Genomic DNA, 23,950 nt, shown 5'->3' with positions numbered 1-23,950 from the left:
AGTAGAGACAGAGTAGACAGAGTAGACAGAGCCACGCCGATAGAACTTCATTAAATAATAAAAAACTGACTTATTAGTGAGGTCAATGAGGGCGAAGACTGGAACTGTGAGCAAGGCAAAAATGATCCGTCACATTAGACCTGTGCGCTCTTAATCTAAAAAAAGTTTTAACGTTCATTAGTAAAAATTCCAAAAATAACATTTAACAGTAGAACCACCAGGGGGAGCCATTCCGACACTGTCCTGAAACAAAGACGACGTTTCCTGGAGGTCAGCGGTTAATTTTTAGCTTTTTTTTCCCCTTTAGTAAAAATCTGACTAAACAGATATTTAAGACTCAGTTTTATTAATTTTACAAATCCTGGTACACCAGCATTCATGTTTAAATGTTTGTAAACAGTGTTGCTAGGCAACCCAGCATGCTGCTGTTGTGGGGTCCAAATGGCGTCCACGGCACATCTGGGTATAAATGATCAGCTCTTCAAACACACAGTGGCAAATTTACCACCACAGACTGTAGGTAAAAGATGGAGGGAGCCACGCTGTCATCAACCCCTCGTTAGCTACGCCCACTTCCAGTGACATCATCAAGGACAGAAAAAAAAATGTTCAGGAGCCTGAAGGTTTTTTGCCATTATTGGGGACGATCATGACTTTCCAATATTCTTATACTGATGAACATTTTCCTCTCAGGAGTTGCCCCCTGCTGGATGTTAAAGACAATGCAGGTGTAAGATGCTTCAAACCAAAGATTTCCAGACAATAAGGTTGTTTTCCTTTTTTCACATCTTTGTCTTTAACACCAACACTATGGAAGAGTAAAAACACGCGAGCGCGTTGTGGATTTAAACAGGATACTCTGACAGGAGAGGAGATGTGAATCCTGGGGCAGAAGTGGAAACATCTGGAAAGTTTAAAAGATTTCACAGGATCTAAATAAGTTGTTTGGATCGTAACGATGTAGAATATTACTGCCGTTTAACTAAAAGTGTACATGTGAGGGTTTCCCACGCTGATCAGAAGACAAAGAGATAAGAAGCACGTCTGAGGGACATCCCTCACTTGGATTCATGGTTTCTGCTTTTAATCTCAGCTGCACAGGTAAACATGTTAATAGTGTTTGTGTACTTTTTACACTTAAAGGGAAATGTGGGGTCATTTCTATATACTCAGGTTATTTTGCTGATGTTTAACTGAAACCAACAAAGGTGCTCGTCGTCTTAAAGACGGTCTTGCAGATGGAATCAGAAAACCTTCAAAGGTCTCACATTGGTTTCCTTACATGACTGAAACAACAACAAGCCTGACAGGCTTCAGCTCATCCACTAAACTGGTTAAAGGTCTGTTAATTGGCCTGTGTTTACTCCATTAGACTCATAATTGATGAGTCAGTGTAGAGAACATCAGTCAGTTAATGGATTCAGTCATTATATCACTTTACAGCTTAGCACGAGGACGTCCACACGTTCACAAATGACTGGAACTGTACTGTTCTTCCATCATCGAGGAAGAGGAGGAGGAGAAAGAGGCGGCGGCGTTCTCACTGCACATGTGCAGGTTTGTAAAATGAATCGAGTTCTTTATTGCTGATGACGTGAGAGTGGAGCTGCCTTCAGTACATTTCAAATCTATATTTGATAACTTCACAATGAATTAGTCATCTGTTCATGTGTGTGTGTGTGTGGATGCAGCACACACACACACACACACACACACACACACACACACACACACACACACACACACACACACTCCTATTATTTAAGTCCAGCATTTACTGCTACATGCACACAGTCAATATCTGATCCAGCAGCTCAGGAGGCACTTAGTTAGCACTCATGAACACACACCATGTGCTCTTAACTATGCAGCTGCCAGAGCAGCTATTAATTATCAATGAGCATCCTGAGTGCTCTCTGTGTGTGTGTGTGTGTGTGTGTGTGTGTGTGTGTGTGTGTGTGTGTGTGTGTGTGTGTGTGTGTGTGTGTTCCATCAATAACACGCTGCATCCTCTGCTCACCCAGGAAGTGTAGATGGTAGTATTTCGATCACGCACTGACATGATGCCAGGCGGACATGTTTTTAAATTAATCATTGGGGATAATTCCCCCATTTCTATGCACCAGTTCCTCTACTGACCAGCAGAGGCAGCAGTGAGTCAGTCCCCATAGACTCGCATGTTAAAACTTTACAGCAGAAACAAACATGTTTACAGGCTGATACACAAACTGTTCTGAGGTCTGCACCTGACACCTGTATTTGGGGGGGCGGACCCACGTGGTTAAACTGCATTAAGCCTTATAGTTTGCATTTTTTCAGGGCGTGGCCTCTTCTGTGTGATGCAATTTTTTTCAGGGCGTGGCCTCTTCTGTGTGATGCAATTTTTTAGGGCGTGGCCTCTGTGTGATGCAATTATTTCAGGGCGTGGCCTCTGTGCGATGCATTCGTACAGGAGCACCTAAAACTGACTTTAAGGCTTCGAACCTGCCAACACACACACACACACACACACACACACACACAGCTGATGGCAGCTGATAAGAATCCAGTGATGACTTCTGCTGGCGTCTCATAACACTGCAGCCTTTTTGATGGCGTTCAGACTCAGAGAGAAACAAGGCCTCAGTGACAGACAGCTCTGTAGTAACACTAAAGGGGGGGGGGGTAAAAAGGATAAAAGGACGAGACAAAGTGGCAAATGTTGCGTGACAGATGTAGTTTTCCACCAGCAGCTCTCATGTGATCGCTCCCTGCGAGCCTTCATTTAATGAGGCCGTGCAGATTTTACCTTCACACAGTAAGCATGTGTGAGCGACAGGCCATGCAGGCACACAGCAGCGTTGCAAATCTGCCGCTTTTAACGTGCTTTGTTTGGTTTTTTTCCACCATTTTTATCTTAGTAAGTTCAGGAAATATCCACATGGAGCAAACGCTGCTGAAATACCGTTACAACTGCTAACCAGACGACGGCGTTGTCACCTCAGACCGTGCACGGTAACGCCACGGCACGTCTTTAAGTTTATATTTTTCTTAATCAGGTAAAATGTTAATGATGTAGTGATGTCATGCCCAGGCACATCTGAGAGTGAGAGCAGCGTCAGCCTCTGATTTAGCATTTTTAAAGGTGCGGAAGTCATCAGGCTCCAAAAAACAAAACAACAAAACAAAAAAAAGCACAATAAAATACAGAGATTTAATATTTCTGTTCAAGTATTATCTTCACTGTCTGAGACCCACTAAACACGGAAACAATCTGACGAGCCTTGAAGTCTGAAACGTTGAAAGGCTGATCCGAGTTCAGCGTACGGCCGATGCAGTCTCACCACAGGCCTCCCGGCTGTCAGAGCGTGAGCGTTTCCAGCTGACGGCCAGAGCGCTGAAAGGCTTTTACATAAACACGTCGGCCTGAGCTTGGCGCCCACACAGAGGAGGACGCCGTTACTGAGAGAGTGCGAACCTGGAGACGACGCGATGGAGTGAGCGCGCCCGTCGATGTGAAACACACGGCGCTGTTTTTATTCATGTTTCTGATATTTTACAGATTTGTTCAGGCTGCTGCTCAGCCGAGGGTCGAACATTCAGCACAGGAGGTCACGAGCATGAGCACATCGGGAAACTTCCAACTGACAGCGAACCATAAAAATGAGTCACACTCAAAAATCAAAACAAACAAAATCTGCATTACAGCTTATCTTTATACTTTTACCTGCTGTAGTGTCATTGTTGGGAGCATTTCAAGTTACTATGCGTCAATGCAACCGTTACATCCCAAATTCTAATAATATGTATGCATTAAATCCATAGGAACTACAGAAAAAAGGAAACTAGTCTGTTTTTTTTTGTACACATATTTCTAGTAATAGAAATTTCAGAGGTTTATCCCTCAAACTGTAAATGCAAAAAAAGTTGTACAAAATAGTTTCCAGCCACAGGAAATTTGGAGTGTCTTTATAGTTTTAATTTTGAGATACACTAATCTTTATAAACTGCAGGAAAAAAAGAACATAAATATTATTGTGTAAAATTTGCAAAAAACCCCAAAACAAAAAACAAACAAGAAAAACAGCATAAAAATCAATTATTTCCAACATTAAAGTGTTCTAAGCCTCCCGGAAACGACACAGGAACGCATAAAACACAACAGCAGGGAGAATACATTTCTGTTTTCCCACGAAAAATGACGTCACTTCTGGTTGTGGCAGCTAATGGCGCCCACGTGATGGTTCGTGCGGACGTTTATTTCAAAGTAGGAAGCGCTACGAACAGCTGATCGGATCGGCAAAGCTGTTTCTGGATTATAATGTTTTTGTTGTTGCAATTGCTTTTTACGTGATTTTCGCACAGAGCCATATGTGGAAGGAAACCACGACCCGGGACAAGCTGAATGCATGTGATGCAAGTACAACTCCTCCGGTTTTATATAAAAAAAAAAAAAAATTATTGCGCTAGCTTATGTGGTTGCAGTTCTGCTAGGATTTAAAAATAGTGACACAAATCTGAGCCTTAAAAGGATTAAACAGAGCTTTGGATCCGAAATTAACAAAATAGTGTCTTTTTATATTTTTCTGAATATTAATAACCACGTATGTTTTCTCTGTTTGTTTTCCACTCTTGTCTCACTATATTCTCAGAAATTACCCTTTTTAAACAAAGTTTTTTGTCTGCTTTTTTTCTTATACATTTACAATTTTTCTTCATAATTTTTCCAACTTTTCACAATCATATTTACAGATAAGTTAAATTTTAAAATTCAATCTGCAACGTATTCCTCTCCCATTCTTTAATTTTTATTAATGTTACTTGTTTCAGCTTCAGTGGTCACAATGTGAAGTTGTATATTTCTAAATAAAATTTATGAGAAATCTACCCCCCCCCAAACCCCCCCCCCCATCAAAACAACAAACAAACAACAAACAAACAAACAAACAAACAAACAAACAAACATGGGGGAGGGTTCCTTAAAGCTCTTTGAAGGTCGGGGGTTTTAAGGACTGTCATTTGTGTGAACATTAACTTTGATGCTGTTTCACTTCATGTGAGAAAGAATCCCGAGTATGTGCTTTTACTCCAAATACACCGATAAGGCAGCTGATTACAGAGGCAGCAGCTAATGATGCCCTCAGCTCGTCCACAGAGGGCTGAGCTCCGCCTCAAACCTCGTCCTGCCGTCTTTCATTTCCCGAATCATCGGGGATTTATTGTCCCAAATCCTGGATCAAACCAGGACGTGACAGGAAAAAATAAAATCGTCCATACACAACAGAAAGTTTTCACTCAAACATGGCCCCTCCTCCTCCTCTCTACCCCTTCCCAGTCCAAACTCTCCCACTGCCTTCCTGCCATTATGCAACTGAAGCCTGCAGCCAAAAACAGTCTCCCGGCCCGCCCGGCTGCCCTCCTCCTCCTGTTCAAACAAACAGCCTGTCCTCCTCCCTCTGCTGGGAGACGGGTGGAGGACGCAGATGAACGAGACAGAGACCCGCCGTCGCTGTCGGCGTCCCGCTGGGCGTTATATGTGCAGGAAATGCAGATGAACAAACTTTCAAGGTTTTACACGGAGATCCAGGAGATCTTAATTTGGAAACACACACACACACACACACACACACACACACACACACACACACACACACACACACAAGAAGTAATGTGGAAATGACAGCTAAGGTCGTGCAGGGTTCAGCGTGTTTGGGTTGTGAGGACGTGAGGCGGTGGATGGATCTCCTCCTGTGAGCCTCGTCCGATTTATTTATTAAGCTGGAATCAAACTTTAAAGTTGGTCATTTGTCAGAGTGTAGCTTTCTGATTGTTACACTAATGACTGAAGTGGAAAAGATGATTTATCTGAAACCATCGTGACACCAATGCACAAACGTGCTGACGTCCCACAGAACAGTTCTGTTATCGGTTAATCCGCCAGCTGCTTCGCTTTAAACTTAGCAAGTTAGGATTTCTGTAAACTTTAAAAAAAAACAAAAAAAAAAAACTTAAGACCTAAAGAAAGTTCTGAGTATCATTACCATGATGTAACAGCACTGTGTGCTGATGAAATCAGGCGCCTACGATCCTGATCAGCTGGGATCAAGCCTCTGGGGCAAAGCCCAGCATGCTGACAGATGTAGAAACTACATGCAACTTTGAAGCTAGCTAGCATGACTCCTCGATAATGGAAATCAAAGTTCAATCACAGTTAGGACAAAGGTGCTTTGGTTTTGAGAATCAGCATCACTTTACTTGGAACATTTTTAATGCCAAACGCTGAGTGAACCCGCCCCGGTCACAGGTCGCACACCCGTCCTTGAACTTGTGCATCAAGATATTCCAAATCTGGGTTGGAAAAAAAAGAGCTTCCATGATGAAATAACGGTCTAACATTCATATTCGACAGACGTTAGCGTAAAGCACGTTTTTTTCATATCCGTGGCAGCGGTGTCAGGACTTTCCTGTTGCGGTCAGTTATTTTGGTGAAAACTAACACGACCGTGCAGAGTTTTTCCAAAAATGGAAAAATAAAAATATAAGAACTAAACTGAGGATGGCAGGGAGGTCATTTAGAGAAGGGTGTAGCTGGAAGCCAAAATGTGGTAGAATAACTCCTCAGTTATGTTGTTTTATTCATTGATGGAAGCCAAATAAAAATGTGATTAATTGGCTAGTCCTGCTAGCTTGACGACTAACTGGCTGTCTGTAAATGTGCACATCAAGAGTTTTAAAATCAGAGTTTGAGGCGGACACCATGAACTGGTTGCGGCAGATGGCCCTGCCCCTCCCTGAGCCTAGATCTGCTGGAGGTTTCTTTTTGTTAAAAGGGAGTTTTTCCTTTCCGCCGTCACCAAGTGCTTACCCATGGATGGTCACCTGATTGTTGGGGTTTCTGTGTATTATTGTAAAGTCTTTACTTTAGAATATAAACCCTTTGAGGTGACTATTGTTGTGATTTGGCGCCATACAAATAAAACTGACTTGAATTGAGAGGTTTTCAGATTTTCATATTCGAGTTTCAGACAACGCGAGGCCGTGAGCTTTGTCAAACACGTTCCACGCATACTGTAAAGGCCGAAGCTCGAACAGCCAAATGGCTCCAGGATAAATGTGATATCCTCAGATAAACAGCACAATTATTCGCTCATATCCATTTCTGAATGAGTGCTGTGTCTGAGCAGGCAGACAGACGGCCCGATTGTCGATCCAGACGCCTGGGAACATGGGACGGTGACAACAACACATTGAGGGAGCCGGGGTCGGGCTCTCGTGCAATCGCACTGAGTCATTTTAATGAAGTTGAGCTCTAATTTGCCCGAGCCGAGTAACAGACAGAGGAAGGAAGGAAGAAAGAGGCTTGTTCTCCCTCTCATTATTGTGATTTTTCCACTGTGAATCCGTGACCTTCAGACAGAAAGGGACAAATTACCCAGATGACATGAACTTTCCATGAACTAGACAGACCGGGAAAAACCAGGTCACAGGTCTGGGATTCTAGCCGTTTAACCCACTCCTGTGATCAAAAACTGATGAACTACAAGAGGAAACTTTGGAAGAACTTGGACTTGCAGTAACCGAGTCCTTTCCAACCATTTGGACAGATGTCCCATTACCATCTGTGCACATGTCTAAGTTGGGTGAAAAGGAAGAACTACACATGAATATTTAAATATTTGGATGGTCAGTTGTCTGTTTTTGGATCCAGATATTACTCCGATGCCATGTTTCTCAGCTGGAAAAGGCTGGATTGCCCACTTCAAATTGGAAATGAGTTGCTGCCACAAGTACAGGACATTAAAGATCTCTGGGTAGAGCGACGGAAGCTGCAGTGGTGTGTGTTGCTGTAAGGAAAGTTCTGAGCTTGCAGGCAAAACTTTCAATCTGTGCTCCTATCGTCAGTTATGAGCATCTATTAGTCTCAAACAAACAGACAACTCGAAAGCTTCTTTGGTTTTCTGTAGAACAGGAGTGACCCTTCCAGCGTCTGCTCTGAACTGAGTGGTTTCAGGTGTGCTTATAGGACAAAACGGCTGAGTTTACATCAGGAGTCAGCGAGGCCGACGTCTGCATGTGCAGCTACGCTTAGAAACCCCGTCATTAAAGCATATTTATGTTTGTGTTTACTGAGGCGTCAAAACTCGTCATTAAGGCTACAGGAGAGCAAAGAGTTCATCTCAGTCATGAGTTTGGTCTCCAACAATTATGACAAAAAGGAAAACAATCAGGGGAAATTTGCCTTTTTTGCAGCTTTTTCCATGAGTTATAAATCAAGCGCTCCCAAATCAGGCCTTTGTCAGGCTTTTGCTCCTCCCAGGAAAGAGGAGGAGTGAAAGTCTGACAAATCCCAACCCTGCGTGCTTTTTACAGCTAGTGCAAAGACGCTAAGTGGTCTGGATGTTATCCAGCGTCTTTCTACTCGAGCACTCGAAGCCCTTTACACAACGCGTCTCATTCACCCATTCATACGAGCGTTTCTTTTCTTTTTTTTTTTTTTTTTTTCCCCTGTCCCGTTTGGCTCTTTTGCCATCAGAATTATTGTCTAAAGGTGAAGAAAGATGCCCAACGGATTTACTTTACCAAATGGACCATCCCAGCCTTGCCGTATTGGTCCATTTGATTCACCTTTTATTGTTTATTTTATTTTATTTTTTTTTTATTTTCACTTGCTAGATACAGGACAGACTTGAATGAGGAAAAGAAAGGGGAGAAAGAAAGAGGGGGGAAAAAAACAGCAGAGAAGAGGAACGAGGATAAAGGGCAAAAAACAAAAACCAACAAAATAAGCAGACAAAAAATACATATATCGATCACCTGGATCACCTGTTGAGAAAGAAAACAGAAAACAAGCAGAAGAAAACGAGAGTAATAGAATAAACAACATCACAATGATCTATGGGAATATGACAGTAAATACTAAATATTAAACATTATTGTGCAGCACGTAAGATCGACAGCGCACAGTGTGCTTTGAGGTAGGAGCCAAAAAGGGTGTAGTTTGTGTGTGTGATCACCCGTGTGTACACCTGTGAGCATGAGCGCGCTTGTATTTAAAAGGTTCCTTCATGTAATGATCTGCTAGAGGGTGTGGGGGGGCCACAGCCCCGCCCTCCAGGGCATGAAGCAGGTATGGAGGAGATCAAAACTCCAGACATCCAGAGGCCCCCAGAACACAAGAGACCAAGGAAGACCAACAGAGGGGCAGCCGCGCCACTATCCAGGAAAGAGCTGAGGAGAGCCCCAGATGAGGGGTCACTCAGCAGAAGCCAGGGGGGGTTGCAGTGATGTGCCCGTGAGCTCCGCCGGCAGCCAGCTGTGCCAGAGTGACCGAGCCCCAGGCCGAGAGGCCGAGGGCACCCCACCCCCGAAGTGGCCCCAGGCTCCAGGCCCCGATAAGCAGCCGCCAGGAGTGAGCCGGTGTGTATCTGGACGCCCATCCCCGGACACAAAGAACCACCAACGCACCGATGTCTGAGGGCGTCTGCCACCGGCAGGGGGAGTGGTGGGGGGAGATGGGCCTCCAAACCTTGGAGGGCCTGAGATGTCCCCAGAGAGGTGGCGTCTGATACCCAACCTGACATATAGACACAGACATACAGGCACACACAGATACAAACATCCATTCCCACCCTCATGCTCTCATATGCAGTTACTCTACACTCACCCAACGTGGAGACAGACATAAAGAGACACTGTACACACAATCACTCTCCCCAAGCGTACTCTAAGAACCGGGTCTAGGTACCCTTGCCATATGAGCGTTTCTATCTCTGAAAACATTCGCACTTTAACAGGAACTGCTCCGGGTTCAGCAGCTCACCCAAAGATACCTTGGTGTGCAGACTGGAGTAGCCAAACAAATAAATGATCGTCGAGGCAACGACACGCTGCAGTGGACAGTTCGGCCTTCTTCAAAGATGGAAGTCCAACCAGAGCTGCTCACAGACCGCTCGCTCCACACATCGCTCCACAGTCGCAGACACGGCGACACGCTCTGCGTCGGCCAATCGCGCCACCCCGTGGGTCCCACGGTCAGCTTTCGCTCATAAACGACAGCGTCTGTCTGCTCTCCATCACTCGCCTCGAGGCCATCACGCAGAGCTCCGACCTAGGTGTTCATCTTAATTTATTTCTGCCACAGACAAACAGCAGCTCACCTGGTCAGACCAGCTTCATACTCAATAAAATCAACTTTTTGCCTTTTATTTGTTTGTTTCTATATAAAGTTAAAGATAATCCCATAAACAGACCAAAATAATTACAAAGTCCTTTGAGGGTAAGTCAAGTTAAATGATCGGGATTAATATACTGACCAAAATGATCAATATTTCTGCTGTAACCCAGCAGACACGGTGGACCGCGTTTATGCAACTTCTATAACTGAGACTTTCACTGAACATCACCCGGAGCAGATTTCTAATCTATGATAAAGGACTTTTGGGTAAAAGAGGCTGGATGATGATTAAATGTCATTATAGCCAAATTTTACCCACAAATCCATCAAATCTGAATGAAAATAACTGGATTCACACAGAAATGCTGGTGAGGACGTCGGGACGCGAGCAAACACGCTCAGAGTAACGGATGAAGGGAGAGGAATTATCATCTCAGCGGGATTTACGCTCACTAATATCCACAGGAAACCAGTCGGAATAGTTTGGATCAGCGAGTGGGTGTTTGTGGGCGGCAGCTCTGAACACTCTCCACATCTACAGTGAGGAGGAAGAGGGGGATGAAGAGGATGAGGGTGGGTTTAATGGCAGCTCCACTGGGAGCAGATAAGCAGAGTAAAGGAGGTTATCACCAGAGGGGAGCGCTATCTGAGCATCACAGCAGAGTGACGATGAGCAGAGCAAATGAGGACACGGAGAGTCCGATTGAGCCCGGAGCGGGTCAACCTCAGACCGCCTCGGACCAGTTTACCCCCCTCTGATGTCCACAGCACATCCAGGACGCCTCAACATTAGGAACCAGAAGCGGAACGACAAGATTTAAAGGACAGAAAGTGAGATGCAACCTCGGAGGAGGGAGAATATGAAGCGTGTTAGAGAGGGAACGCATGAGGGAAGGAATGTGAGGAGGAAGGAAAGAAAGGAGGGATCAGACGGGAGGAACGAAGCACTCGAGAGGTTAAGAGGAGTCTTCAGAAGTCCTTCTGGTGTGTCCATCTCTGAGGAGGAGCAGAAGGAGGAGGAGCTTTCACTGCTCTGACTCCTGCTGCACAGAGAGGAGACGTCGCAGGATTGGTTTACTGGATTTCAAAACAAAAATAAAACGTTGGGCTTAAAGAGACGATCAGCTCGTGTTTTCTGTCAGGTCAAACTCCCGTGCCGACACTCTCACAGCTTCGCCTGTGAACGGTTTTAATACGTTCCCTGACAAATCAGTCATATCTTTAAATACCACCTCTGAAATCACATTTTCCCCTCATGCACCCTGCGCCTCGTTCAGTGACCGCTACATTTTGGAGAGGACGGCAGAGCTGTTCAGCAGGGCCTGACGGTGGATGCTGATTTTCTCTCAAACGCATGAAAAAAATAAAATAAACAACCCTAAAATGAGTCTCCTAATGTACCCTGACAGCATGCCCAAACAAATTCTTCGTGCAGTCACTTTAACATTTTCTCAAATGGGGAAAATGAACGTTTAAAAAAAAAAAAAAAAAAGCCTTGGGTGCCCAAAAATAGAGCGCACTAAAACGGGACTAAAAGCATTTTGTCCATTAAAGCGCTTTGATACGATCAGGTTCACATTCAGCCGTGAAAGCAGTGAGAACAGAGGCCGCTGCTGCTCTGCAGCAGGGTGGGGGTTCAGTCTCTGGAGACTGGATCTATGGAGAACTGGTTGTTCCCAAACTCTGATACAAGCAGGGCGGATCACGGGAGGAAGGGGGCGGGGCCTCTGGGTGAGCGCCAAGGAGGAGAGAATGAACCGAACAGGGGTGAAGCTAGGGAAGAAAGCCCAAAAGACCTTCATCTTCCCCCTCTTCCTCCCCCTCTCTCCACCCATCCTTTGCAGTGACGCCCAGAGCTCACACCCACTCTGCAAACCACATGACCCACACGTCCAGATGTGTTTTATACACTCCAAACACACACACACACACTTCAGATGACCGTCTGCTTGGCTCTGCAGACATTAACTCAAACTGCAGGCAGACAAAACTGAGGCGGGAGAATATTTTCTGCGCCGTTTTCCCGCCATCTTATCAAACGTGAACACTTTTAACAGCTTTAATGATGCCTGTGGTTACAAAAACACTTCCAGTCCCACAGAGGTCTGTGTGAACACGGCCTTCAGCTGCTCGTTTCAGCTCAAACCGAACCCGTCAGACACGACGATTATCCAGGAAATGCTCATCAGCTTACTATGACTAAAGCACCGGGGCCTGTATTCATTGTTTAATCTTTAAAAAAAAAAAAATCAGACTCATTTGGACTTTCACTGGAAGCTCCACCCACATCCAGCCAGGTGTTTTACCTGAGCACAGATTATTTGTGGCCAGCCAGATGTTGAGATTGTTTAAAAAGACAGCTGCAGAAAAAGTTTCATTAAATCAAACCTAAAATCAAAAACACTTTAATTAACAAAGCCTCACAGTTATTGAGTTATTATTTTTCATATTAAATGATTTTCCAGCTCCATCCGTGAGCCCACAGCTAACAGCAACCAGGCGTTATCACGCAGCGTTAGCGGCTTCAGCGGTTACTGTCCTGGCGTGATGCGAGTCTGGGAAAAGAAAAAGCTGCTTTTTGGTGAAAAACCGAACACCTAGAAATAATTTCTGCTTCAACACTTCAGCAGCTTCGGTCCAAAAATATCACAGAGCGCAGAAACCTTCACACAGAAAGACGCCATTGCTGCACACAAACACTCGGCTCTTCACAGTCCAGATTGGAGGGTCGGCTGTGTCGTCATGGCGATACATCCCATCATATCTCCCAGGCTGGCTGCCAGACACTCTCTCTCTCTCTCTCTCTCCCCCCCAACCCACAGTCCTGCCCGGCACATGTTGCAGTGCATTGTGGGATGTCAGATCTAATCTCACTTCTTAGGATGATGTGTGTGTGTGTGTGTGTGTGTGTGTGTGTGTGTGTGTGTGTGTGTGTGTGTGTGTGTGTGTGTGCGCGCGCGCGCGCACACACACACACACACACACACACGTACGTATTACTCATGTTGTGGGGACATGTATTTCCAGCGTACAATGTGGGAACTTGACTTCCTTTTTCCATAAGTCATTAAATTCCAGGATGAAGAACTGGTTCAAGGTCAGGTGAAGGTTAGTTTCAGGAAATAAATATAAGGGCATGCACAGGTTTTCACACATGAAAACGTGCATGTGTGCGTCCCGATGATCCGACTCTTCAACGTGGGATCAAACACATTCCTCAACACTGCAGGTCAGCGCTGACCGCCCACCTGTCGCTATGACTCACCTGTCTGCCTGACTGTAAGTATAAGAAAGCTCCATGTAGCAACATGGAGGAAGCACAGAGAGGAATGCAGTCATTATTTAAGAGCTGCGCAGTCTGTGTGAAGATCCTGCCAAATGTGCATTCAGTCAAGGACGCATAAACCCTCCCCCTTCCCTGTCCAAGGTCATCCAAATCATTTCGTGTGACGCCAAGTGTGTCAGTGGGTATTTGTGGGTAAGGAATACGCTGGTGTAAAGCTCCTTAATATCTGTGAGCGGCAGCTGTGTTCTGAAGCAGACAGCTCGCCACTAAAAACACTCTGCATATATCCTTAAAACAATTGTTCCTTTTATTAATGTCCATTATAACAAAAAGAATCAATTTCCAGGGCTGAAAGACTAAACCATCGAACACCTGCAGTTCCTCTGACATCCAGCAGGGGCTCCAGCAGTGAGTCAGTCCCCATAGACTCCCATGTTAAAACTTTAACTGTAAACATGTTTATTTCTGCTGTAAAGCACAACAGTTTAAATTGTATTAAGGCTTAAGGCTCGGATTATTATGGACGTGGCCTCTTTGACAGGTGGTGACATAATATGGTTAGACTAAAATCTAAACATCATGTTTGTAGAATTGTTATTTCAAATATTGTATAAAAACACTACAAATAACTAAAATATCACAAAATGGTTACTTTGTAACTAATAACTGACTTGTTACCAACAAACTGCAGTAAAACATCAAACTTCCCCTATGCTCTCCATGTAGCATCAACACAACCCTGTCCAGTTGTGTCTATGCTACGCTGCTGTTGCCCCGCCCACTTTGGTCCAGCTTAAAAGGTTTTTTCTTATGTTTGTTTTTTTGAGTTTCAGCGTTTCTAAAAACGTGACGCACTGAGACGTCTGTGTGTTTAACAGAATTAACGTCGTCACATTTTCTGACCTCGCCGTGGCCAGAAGTCACACAGATGTCATCGTTAAAACACACACACAACACACACACACACACACACACACACACACAATCAGGAAAGACAATTCCTGGAAACTGAGATCAAATCTACTCGCTTGCCTTTTTTTCCCCTCCCTCTGATGTTGCTATGGCAATAAAAAGGCTTACATCACTGACCTCCACCCTTCTCATCTCCCGGGTGGAGCTGTAACACAAGCCCTGATGATGTTATGCATTACGTGTGTGTGTGTGTGTGTGTGTGTGTGTGTGTGTGGGGTTAATGTGCATGTGTGATTTTATTTCAGTAATATGTCTGTGTTTCAGTTGGTGTGCAAAGACATTTCATGGAAAACAATTAAATTCCACCTTTTTTCATGCTGAGTCATAAACATTTTATTATGTGTGAGATGAGCTTTTACTTTGAAAAGTGTGAGAGGAGACATTAATCAAGCGGCTTCGCTGCAGCTGAGAGTGTTTTAAAAGCTTTAGATGGGTACATTTCCTCGGCCTTCAAAGTCTGTGGCGAATCACAGCCCATCACAGTGGCTGAGGTTACAGAAAGCTCCTCAGACGACTAACACAGAAACAACGCCCCAGCGCCGACGAAGACAAAGTGCTGCCTTCTTTCACTCCTGTGTAGACGAAACTAACACGAGTAAATTAACCAGCCGCAGTTTAACAGATGATTCGTGTTGGGAGTGCTGGGGGCGGCTCCACAGTGTACTGGTTTACCCGCTCGCCCAGCGTGTGGAACTGCAGATCTGATGTGCCGTTCGGTCACAGGCTGGGGAGCGAAGGATAAAGTGCAAGTTCACGCAGATCGCACGACAGCAGAGAGTCTGCAGGTCTTCAGACCGGAGGAAGGCGGCGTTCCACTTTCGCCTAATCACTCATTTCCTGTCGGCGTCTGCAGGCCGACCCCGCCCTCACAGCGCTGCCTCAGGGTGTGCACACGATGCATTCACAGCGTTTATATTTACACACACCCACAACAAAACACATTTACACACCACTCACACTCATTTCCCATGATGCCGAGCAACTTAGACTCCATCCACCACCAAGAACGTCCCGAGATCAACAATCCTCAGACACACACACTCTGCAGATGTCAGGTTAGTGTGCAGCCTGAAAACATCTGGAGGCCTTACAGTGAACATTTCATTTAATAGGAATGTGTGTGTGTGTGTGTGTTAGAAAGAGGAACGCCTTTGGCTACATGGAAATCAAATTAAATGGAGTCCTGCTGAAGGTCAGTGCAAAGTGCATGAGTGTGTGTGTGTGTGTGTCTGTGGTAATGTGACGTATTTCCTCTCAAACTGTTACATGGAACACACACACACACACACACACACACACACACACACACACACACACACACACACACACACACACACACACACACACACACACACACACACACACGTTAACTGAATGGGCATGACGTTAATCACAGCCTCTCAAACACTAACCTGTTGTATTCTGACAGTTTGCCTAAAACACTAACCAGCTGCTACGTCTACGGCAGCCCTGAAAGATCAAAACACAGCAGCTACACAAAAGCAGGAGGTCGTTTCAGAGTCTTCCTCATTACGCCAACTCGCCTTTGAGCATCTCTTCCTCATGTTTTATCTCCAGAGAGGAAGTTAAAGGGCACTGAGCTGCTCCTCCTCTTCATCTCCGAGGTGCATTTAAGTGGAATAAATGGGAAAAGTCTCCATTTAACGTGAAAGGCAGAAAGACCAACTAATAAAAAGCTCAACTTTTATCTGCACTGAAGACAAAAACAGCTCAGCTGTGGCTCCGTTACTAAAACTAAATTAGCCTTAAATTTTCTCACTTAGGAATAAAAAAGAACCTTTAAACTTGATATATAATCAGATATATTGATAAACAATCAACAGACTATTATGAAAAATAATTAACGTGGTGAGATTTCTAAACACTGCCCACTCCTGTACTGGGCCAAGTCGCTTGCTTGCTTTAATTCACACCCAAACGCCCAAAGTAAGGCAGGAAAACGGCGTCTCAAAGCGATGCTGCAGGTTACAGACTAAGCCAGAGCTCAGCAGTGCTGTGATTGGATGATGGAGACTCTGACCATACAGCTGAGCAGCTTTCCCGTCGCTCACTCAGCCGTGCTGAGATTTTGTACGAGCTCTGCAACTCTCTGAAATGGCTGAAAACTCGTTTGTAGCCACTTTTTCTTCTTCGTTGGTGTCTGCAGACAGCGCAGCTGGCGTCAGTCCTTTAACCTGATCTCTGCTGCTCGCCTCCTCACCTTTCCGCTGTCTCATCAGACGTCTGTGAAACCAATTAGCCGGCAGAGAAACTGCAGCGTGACAGATCAGAGCAGACGCTCAAAATCAGATGTTTTACGTTTACGCACTTTTATTTTTCCGTCTCCTTGTCTATCGGGGAATAAACCGACAACTCCGAGCTTTTTGGAAGCACAGAAATGGAAAATATTGCTGCTGCATATCAGCGCAGGCTCTTCATAAACGCTCTCTCCACATATTTTATTCATGAGATCTCAGCTTGTGCCTTTTTCTTTTTTAATCTTGGATGGAAATTTACTTCGACACTTATGAGCCGAGCAGCTTTGGCTTCCTGTCACCTTTTAAAAACTTCATTTCAGATCCCAACAAATCCCTGAGCCTCAGGAGGAAGTGAACGACCAACCGAACCGAGATTAGAAGAAGGAAAAGACGCTTTAATCCAAACATCCTTCATCACACCGAGTTTCATATACAACATGGCTGCATGTGTGTTTGACCCCCGCTCGGGTCAGACCGCTCGATGTAAGCCAGCTATGTAAACACACAGACACACACACGAGTAAAATCCGTATATGAATAAATATGGAATCACAGCTTTGATGCTCGGGTTCGATCACACTCGAGCGTCGGGTCTGTCTGCTGTAGAAATGCTCTTATAGAAAACAGCCGCAGGGATTCGTCTGTTTTCAGTTAATGATTTTTGCATCTGTCATGTGAAGATAAAGAATCTGGTTATTGTGAGGACTTCCTGTTCATGCTCTCAGGATTCACACGGCAACAGTTTAAAAACCTGAGATTATAAATCCAAACATTTCACGACACTGACGTCACTTTCAAAGCGTTACATTAACCGTAGACTTCACTGACATTTTATTTTACGTGCAATCTTTACTTTAAACAATAAACTAAAAGCTATGAAAGACTTTAAAATGTTTAAAACATGTAAGATTTTATTTAAAAAGAAATTTAAAATAATGTTTTTAAATACAATCCTTATTTTAAAAACTAAAAGCTTTAATTATAAAATAAAGTTTCTGTAAACTCTTAAAAGTTTAATGTGCACTGCATTTAAAAGTCGTACTTTAGTAAAAGTTTTCCAAAATAATTCTACAAGCTCGGTTTAATGAGATTTCCTGAGACGACATCGTTTTAAATTGGCTTTAAAAGACTTTGTGTAAAAAACAAACTTGGTTTTTCAGTAGTTTTTAGAAATTAGATTTTTACAATACTTTGTTTTTAGAGCTTTACATAAACTCTAAAGGCGTAATTTGTTGAAGTTGTATTTTAAATACTTTCTAGTAGACAGAATACTTTTAACTTTACTTAATGTTCATAAAAACCTTTTAATTACCTGCTTTACATAAAGTTTTGATTCTGGTTTTTTTTTTTTGTTTTTTTTTTTTAAACTGAACAATCTTAAAAAGATGTTTTACATTCAATAGAAACTTTAAGAGCTTTCACTTTATGTTAAACATTATATAAAACCTGGATTTTAAGAACTTTTATCAGACACCATAACTTTCATTTGAAAAACTTTAAAATCTGTATTTTACTTTACTTTGACTAAAAGATTTGAAACTTTAAAGCTGCACGTAAACATTTTACTTTCATCGCTTTATGCTGAAGCTCTTAAATCAAAACTGGAATCATTACACAGTTTTTTTTGTTTTTTTTTTTTACACATTTAAATACTTTAATGTATCTATTTTACATTGAATAAATCTTTCTCTAAGTTTGCATTAATGACACTTTCTAATAAACCTTCACCCACAGTCCTCACTTTAAAAACTGTCATTAACATCAACTAAAAGCTTTTATTTTTTAAACCTTTTGCTTAACAAATGTATTTTATGCAAACAGCTTCACTCGCACACTTCATTCGACGTCTCTGTTGCAGCACGTGTGCACACATGAATGCACCTCCACCTTCTCCGTGTCTGCAGTTGAAACTGCGTCCGTGTGCGGCACAGCGAACGCTCTGAAGCGTCCCACTAAACTAAACCAGACTTTACGGACCGAAGCTTTAAAATCTGCGGCGCCGTGGTGAAGGTGAGCGCCGCTCTCACGGACTTTCTATACTTAGTTGAAGCTTCGCCGCTGGGAAACAGATCCTCCTCCTCTCTCTGTCCAACTGCTCCACTTCCTATCTGCGGGACATTTTCCAGAACATTCCTGCGTCCCTCCTCGTTCTCCTCTGCTTTCAGTTTTTACAGCTGGTATGTTTAAGTCCTGTCCTCCTTCATCATCATCACCTACTCCCATCCCCACTGCCAATCACGTCACTTCATTTTAACTTAGTCCACTTTATTTTAGTAATCTGATTACTTGTTCTTGCCTTGTATCCTGCTAAGGTCGCACAGCATTAGCTTTAATTATGAACACAAACACGGTCTGTCGCGTTTCACGCCGCTCTCCTCACCACCTCCTGTTCTCCTCCCCCTCATTCTTCTCCTCCCTCAGGACCACCTCCCTCCTGGTTTTCATGCAACTCCCTCCTCTCCCACGCATCCTTCCTCACAGCATCAAAATTGAGTTTTCTCCACACCCATCTGAAACTCTATCAGCTTCAAGTTTAAACCTCAGAGTCGTGAATCTGCACTGCTTCAGTGAATAAGTGCAGTTTAAGCTCTTAAGGAGAAGCAAAGTAAGAAGGAAAGGATGCATACAGGTAAGTGTGGTGAAGACAGAGAGAGGAAGGATGACTGGCCTCGTTTCCTAAAATAAAGCTCACCTCTCAAAGAAACTGAGTTTCATGGATCCTCCTGCTGCTGTGCACTACAGCAGATCAGCTGATCATTAAAGGACGTGGGCAGATTTATGATGCACGGATCGGATTTTATCCGCACCAACCAGAGAGCGGTGCAGAATTTTTAACTGTAAGCTTTGGACAGCATGTCACTGCTGATGTGTGGCGCTGTAATGCAGAACAGGAACGAGGCCTCTGCGTTTCCTCCAGCAGCTTCATCAGGTTAACTCTGCTGTCGTTACACTGACTCACATCCAAACCAGCAAATCAACCTCATGACCAATCCCAGAAAACACGTCGACAGAAACCTTTTAAAAAGATGCCGTGCGTGCCGTTTCCACGTTTCCCATAAACGCACCTCCTTCATCTCATCACCGTCTTTGAAATGAAACCGCCTGCGATGGAGGTCGTTACTTCTTTTTAAAGGGCCAACGACTTTGGCAAAATTCAGACCAAACATCAGCCAGATTTCATATTTCCACATCTGAATACAAAAAGCTGATATTTCTGAGCTTTTTACAGAGAAGCACATCCTGAATTCAGTGAAGCTGACTTTTCTGATACAGGTCGAATGTCTCTGGGAGGAAACGAGTGACGCGGCATAAAATATTCAACAAACTGAAATCGTCTGAGGAGCAGGAGACAATCACAAACATCCTGCAAATAATCTGCCATAAACACGATTCTTAATGAGACATTCACCCACTCAGGACCAAAATCCTGATCAAACACCTCATTCTCCTGCATTTATGCTTCACATTCAGATCACATGACCGCAGGCTCCTCCTCCTTCATCTGGCGACAATGAAGTCGGAGCAGCGTGCCTCTGTCCTCGCTATGCAAACGACCCGACGTCTGAGACGCAGTCTGTCTTCTGCACTAACGAAGACAGAAACAGTCGGATCTGTTTACAGGAAGGAGCTCGGAGGAGGAACGACAGCAGGAGGGAGGGAGGCCACAAGACGTGACGATTCAGACCACAGGCGGTCTGACGCGTTCGACCGCACGAATAACAGCAGTTTATGTGCGTTTAAGTGAAGTTATTAAAAGTGCACATTAAGAAGTGAGAAATGCTTTTGTGGACAGTTTCCTGATGAGTTTATGGTTCAATGTGAATCCAACAGCTGTTTACTTTATAAAGTCTGATCCAAATCTAAAGGCATGTTTAAAGCCATCGTGTACTCTCACCTGCTGGTTCATGATGATGAACACAAAGTTTTCCACATTTAACCAGAATGTCCACGTCATCATGCACAGGTTCAAAATCCTGAGACGATCACAAGTCAGCAAGTCGAGGAAACAGAAAAATGTTTGAATACAAAAACTGGGCCTCAAACTAAAACCTCCAGGATTGGAATCAAAACTGTTTCGTTTCATTTGCTTAAACATAAAAAGAGGTTTTTGTTTGGTGAGCAGAGATAACAGGAGGACGCACAGACCGCTCGGGCGCACATCGACGCTCTGACACAACGGCAAAGACAAACAGGAAGTGCTGTGTGTTCAAAGACAAAGTCAACACAAACCTGCTGAACTCACCACCGGTGCCTCCATCCATGAATACGAGTGAGCCAAACATTTAAAGGAAGTTCTGCTGACGCCACCTCGTAGCGTTTTCACTTCGCCTGTTTAATATTAGCCAGCTGTTACAGCGATGGAGCTGGAAGCGTGGGACTCGGACGCTGCAGCAGAGCTGATGACTTACAGCTCAGATCCCCCCTCCGCGTGATGCTGAAACCCGCATCATCACCGCCGCCCACACCGCCTCAGAGGCATCAGCAGAGGAGCCAAAACGCACCCAGAAGCATCGTCGGGTCTCCAGCAGGAGCATCGATCCACTGAAAGTGTCCCTGCAGATCGTTTAAACATCCAAGCGGATCGAACCAAGAAACAAACCAAGCGAGGACTTCCCCTCGTTACCCACCAGCTTCACTTCATTTAAAGGTCTCAGAGCCACCCGAGCTTTCACCACCAGGACACGGCAGAACCTGCTTTCACCACCACTTTCTTTCTATCCCATCACCTTTTTCACTCGTACGAAGCGCACGATCAACTGTGGGGCTGTGTCTGACCTGAGGGTGGCGTCTGGGTCGAGCACACAGGCAGACCAGAAGCATCACAAAAACTGGCTAAAAATGGGAGATTCTTAATATCCACATACAAATTCAGTCACTTAAAAGTTAAAAATCAGGGATCCGCTTGTTTATTCGCTCACTTATGAGGCTTTTAGTTGGAAACCAGCCAGGCTGCCCAAACTAGACCGGCCCACCAGCCCAAAGGTGGAGTCGCTGATGTCCGCGTCTACGACCGCGGTCACCACGAGGAGAACTGATTCACAGATGAGGCGTGATTTTTGGTTCATTCTCAAACCTGTGCCCCGTTTCTGGCTTTCTTCCTTTAACACCCACTGGGTCAGTCTAAGGTTAGGGTACACCAACCTTAGACCGACGGACTTTTATCATGTTTTTAAATCATCCATTACAAAAAAAGCAAAATCACAAACATTTAGTTCACGTTAAAAAGTCAGTTTAACTGTTCCCATCACAGGTGAACTCTGCTTCTCCTCATTTCCTGTTCATGTTGAACATGACCAAAGCTCCTAATAATGAGCTGAGCCTGCTTTAACCTCTCAGTTTCACATTTTTTCCATTCTTGGATCAGTGTGACATCACAGAGACAGGATATGCCTAATATGGCTCTCTCAGACACAGAAGCCCCACCTCCTCTGCTGTTCAAATCAAGAGTCAGCCAATCAGGAGAGTTTCTGTAAAGTGAAAAATCAGTGCTAAAATGGCTTTAAGTGCAAGATAAAGAAGGATTATTCTGAACTGAGACTCACGCAAAGCTGGTCTAACACAATATAAAATGTGGAGAGAATACTCCGGTGAATCATCTTTCTAAAAAGCACATTTACTATAAACTTGTCAGATTTTATGATATTTTAAGTGGTTTAAATGTTACATTTTGATCATAAGCGGTTCTCCAGGATCCCCACACCCCCCGTGGTCTTTTAAAGAGAGTAAAATAAACTGGTCATCCTCAGTGGAAGTCATCCAAACATCTATCGGTTCCCTTTTAGTTATCCAGAGCCGGGTCACAGGCCCAGCAGGGCGTTCCAGAGGAAGGTTTTCCAGCTGAGGAAGGGATCTGGGTAATGTTGGCACTAAAACTGACTGGCGGAAATCACGTCAGTGTGAAATATGCTTTTCCTCGAGCATCGGTTAACTGTGAGGATTACGATCTTATTTACACACCAGAAGGGAAACTCTCACTGCGTGATTAAACATTTTTTTCTAGTTCATGTTTGAATCTTTTAAAAGATTTTAGGGTTGGAGATTAACTTTTTACTGCCATCACCACGGCGTCCTTGAGCCTCCCGGTGGGAACAAAGTATGAAAGGCAATAATTTTTATCCCTAAAACAGCAGATTTAGGCTGAAAAGGTGCAAATCTCCATCTCTGGTTTTACTGCTGCTGGTTGTTAAAGCAGCAGCAGCCTGACAACTGCTCCACACCTCACTGTGATATTGTAAAGACTCCAGTCAACAAGTTGCCAAATGTTTCCCAGTTGCTGCATCAGAGAAATGAGGAGATAGGTGGGGGAGGACGAAGATAAGGGTGAGGAGAAGCAGAGGAGGAGGAGGAGAAAAAAAAAAAAGCAGGGTGAGGAGAAGCAGTGAGGACAGATCAGGGAACGAAAAGATTAGGAGGAGGAGAGAAAGCAGCACTCGGCCTGTATCTGATTACATAATTGCTTCAAACAGGGTCTGCGCAAACAGCAGCAGTCCACGCAGAAACACCTCCACGTCCCCGAACTTCATTTAAGCCCGCAACGTTAAAAACACACGTCACAATCCTGCACAGAAACAGTCCGCTACACGTGAGACGATAACAGCAGAAATATCTGCAGACATCTGAATTATTAAGACGCAACGATGAGCTGTGAGGGCAGAGCAGCGGCACTGGGCGGGACAGAGGGACAGAGTACAGAGAAGGTCACTCCAGAGAAGCTGTGGGAACGTCCTGCTGTTTGTTTGCTCTGAGGTCGACCACGCCTGCACCACCACCACCACCACCACCACCACCATCATCATCATCATCCATCCATCCATCCATCCATCAGGAGAGCGGGGACAAACAAACCCTCCATCAGCTCCGACTGAGCCGTGAGAGCTGCAGACTTTTACCAAAGCAACAACAACAACCTCCTCCTCCTCCTCCTCCTCCAGCAGCAGCTCCTGCGCACCATGCACAAGTTCAACGCCACGATGGAGAACATGGCGGGGGAGGGGGGCGCACAGACACACGGGGAGAGGACGTCGCTGCCCGGCTCGTCTTTGCACCAACAGTCCGCAGCTGTGGACGGTTAACCCGAGAGAGGCGGCCTGAGCCCGGCAGAAGGGACGGGCGCAGACCGGGGCTGCACTCACCTGGAGACCGACGGAAGCGCAGTGGAGTCCCGCTCGGAGCGAAGGACGGACGGGCTGCTGAGAGCTCGGAGCACGAAGAGCGCAGAAGCACAGTCCTGAAATCCACCAATCCTCCTCCTCCTCCTCTTCCTCCTCCCCCCGCCCTCCG

General features: G+C 44.7%; 1 protein-coding gene across 2 annotated transcripts in view; it reads right to left on the bottom strand.

Moving 5' to 3' along the window:
- LOC100711069 (spectrin beta chain, non-erythrocytic 1) overlaps positions 1–23,950 on the bottom strand; it is a 97,486-nt gene extending 73,536 nt beyond the window's left edge. For both annotated transcript variants that reach the window (XM_025897720.1, XM_013264363.3), the window contains exon 1: positions 23,803–23,950. The gene's annotated coding sequence lies outside the window, so the exon portion shown is untranslated. The remainder of the gene's footprint in view (positions 1–23,802) is intronic.

The sequence above is a fragment of the Oreochromis niloticus genome, linkage group LG13 (genome assembly GCF_001858045.2).
Source record: "Oreochromis niloticus isolate F11D_XX linkage group LG13, O_niloticus_UMD_NMBU, whole genome shotgun sequence".
In the NCBI taxonomy this organism is placed as follows: domain Eukaryota; kingdom Metazoa; phylum Chordata; class Actinopteri; order Cichliformes; family Cichlidae; genus Oreochromis; species Oreochromis niloticus.
This window is presented reverse-complemented; position numbering and strand designations above follow the sequence as displayed.